The sequence below is a fragment of the Desmodus rotundus genome, chromosome 2 (assembly GCF_022682495.2).
Source record: "Desmodus rotundus isolate HL8 chromosome 2, HLdesRot8A.1, whole genome shotgun sequence".
NCBI classification, from domain to species: domain Eukaryota; kingdom Metazoa; phylum Chordata; class Mammalia; order Chiroptera; family Phyllostomidae; genus Desmodus; species Desmodus rotundus.
In genome coordinates, this window is record NC_071388.1 from 14,927,523 (window position 1) to 14,930,290 (window position 2,768).

Consider the following 2,768-nt stretch of genomic DNA (forward strand, 5'->3'; position numbering starts at 1 on the left):
AGGTGTAGTGGAATGAAAACACCTGCAACATTAGGGGGAAAAATACGTGAAAGCTTCTATCATTAAATGAGAAACAACCTGGAGAGTTCCTGGGGTGAAATATGAAACTTCATACATGAAGGAGGGCAAGGAGAAATCAAAGAAAGAGGAAGGCTATTCCAGGTTTACCAATCTGGTAGGTGGCTGTTTTAACAAGCAAGGGAACTCTCACAAGAGGCTTGTCCTGGGTAGTCTCAAGGTGTGTACATCTCCGCACCTGCCCACCAGATTTTAAACATTTGTATAGAGAACTTAATGTAGTTCAATTATGTCTACAGTTTCCGTGGTCTCCACCACTCCTTATTCTCTCACAACTGCATACTTGAAAATCTGCTAGTGTGGAAACAGCAGGTAGAACATATATTCCAAGAACAGAGGAAAGATGCAGGGCCCCCAGTTGTTGGGTCCAGCCAGAGGGTGAACTGGTGAACCATTAAGTCTTCTCTGTGACGTCCTCCAACAGACATCTTTGTGTATTTACAGGACTGTCCCGTAAGCATAAAGGATGACCATGTTTCTGGGAGCATACAAAGACCAAAGGGAGAAAAGTATTGCTGAAGGTAGGAACAGTTTTGAAATAATATAAAAAAAATCACCAGTTGAGTTGGGCCATTTTGTAAGAAAATCCTTCCAATTGTGTAGCATAGGCAATTCTTAACACAGTAGGTGTTGTACTGAATGCCCTCTGGCATCTCATTAAATCTACAAATCTGTGATAAATTTTGCCTGAACGCTAGATTGTTTGGTGTAAGTGTATTGTGGACAATTCTTTTGTGTTTATTCTTTACTAGAATAAAATCTAAATCCTTCTTTTTTTCCTATTTTTTCCAAAGCAGCCATGGATAGAACTATTTTCAATTTATAATTTGAAATGATGAATATTAAATAAAACCACTTCATAATTATTTTAAACTAAGAAAGTGTTACATTTCACAAATAATCTTTCAAGCTCTAGATGTTTGTTAAGTTTTTCACTTTTAAATGTGTTGTATTATGATTTGAAAAGTGCCTTTTACAGCCTCATGTTTCAAGTTGAGCAACAAGATGTCTTTGCTTAGTCCTATGACGTGCAACCTGTAGACTTATATTCGTTACTATGTAGCGAATTGTCAGGACTCTTGCAGAACACAACTGCATACATTGGTCAAAATCTTGACATTGATTTTTGCCTGACAAAATTAGGATTTGTGCAACCACTATTTTCATGATATTTCATTGTATCACTGGTAAATAGTTATGGTCACACAGCGTTATGTGCATTAGGGAAGATAATATGGCTTTCTAACCAATGTGCCAGGCCTAGTTAAGACATAGGAGTGGCTGAGCCTAATCCTTCTTGGTTATGGTGATACGTTTCTGGAATCAAAATGTAGAAATCCCTATACTTGATTAGCAAGGTTTGGGGATTATTCAGAAATATATAACTGCCAGGATTTTACTAATTCCAAGGGAAATCCTATATCAGAAAAGGGAAAAAGTAGAGATGCCGCGGGGAGATTATTCTCACTCAGAGAGTTTGTATTTGGTTCCAGCTGTGTTGTTTTGTTTGGGCTGGACCCTGCAATGAGTAGAAAGAATCTCTCGGGTTCCGTATTTGGCAAAATGATCTGCAGATTGATATGACTCAGGTTTACTTCTAAAGTGATGTCTGTACTTTCCAATCATTGTCAAGGTTCTGATGTTCAAGATGACAGCTATATATCCCCAAGTCTCCGAGGGAATCAAAAACGGTAACAATTCCTAACAAAACTACAATAGTATTTAAATACTATTACAATAGTATTTGTTATTTAAAAGGTTTTTAGAAAGGTTTTCCCACTGTTACAAATTGTATGGGTTATTCTATAACAATTTATTATGTATAACATTATATAGTCCAAATATGAGGCAGGTGGAAAGGGAGACATATAGCAAGAAAAATATATGTAATCTATAATTTACTGTTTTTGCATTCGGGGAATCTGCAAGTATATAAATACCTGAAAGTGTGTAAGAATAGTAGTTTTGTGCTAGGTAAATGGGAATTAAAGTAAATATTTCAGACATTATTAAATCTCTGTCTTACAAATAGGACATCTATTATATAGTCTATATAACTAACATTTATATTATATATTATATAATTTGGGGAGAATATTCTGAAAAATAAAATGAATCTATAATTAACCATTAAAGCAAAGTAAAAACATTTCAATTTTTCAAAACTAAATAACTATCAGGTACCTGATTAAAATCAGCCATTGTTCTAGACGTTATTTGTACATAATTAATAAAATAATATTACCACTTCCCTCAGGAAGATTTCAATAATAGGTAAAATTAACAAATATAAAAGAAATACTAACATGTTTGGTTTGTGCTATGATTGAAAGCATTAGCTCTGAATGAAGAGACCTGACTAAAATGAAAGAGAAAAATATAGTCACTGAACACATACATTCTCAAAATACTACTGCTAAACTGTGGCATAAAAACCATGACAGGCTGGACAAGAGGCTATGAGGTTAGCGATACTTTTATTGAATGACTGAGGTTGTGTAAATATGATAGGGAGACAAGAATAAAAGTGGACATGAGAGCCCTTTGGAAGGATGGGATTTTTTCTTATGGTTTAACAATGGGCTTTGAGGAGGTGGGCCTGAGATATAAAGAATGGCTTAAGGTAAGGCTTACAGAGATGAACAGGATCTAGGCCCTGTAGAATGTGAAGAGCTTGATCTATAGAACTT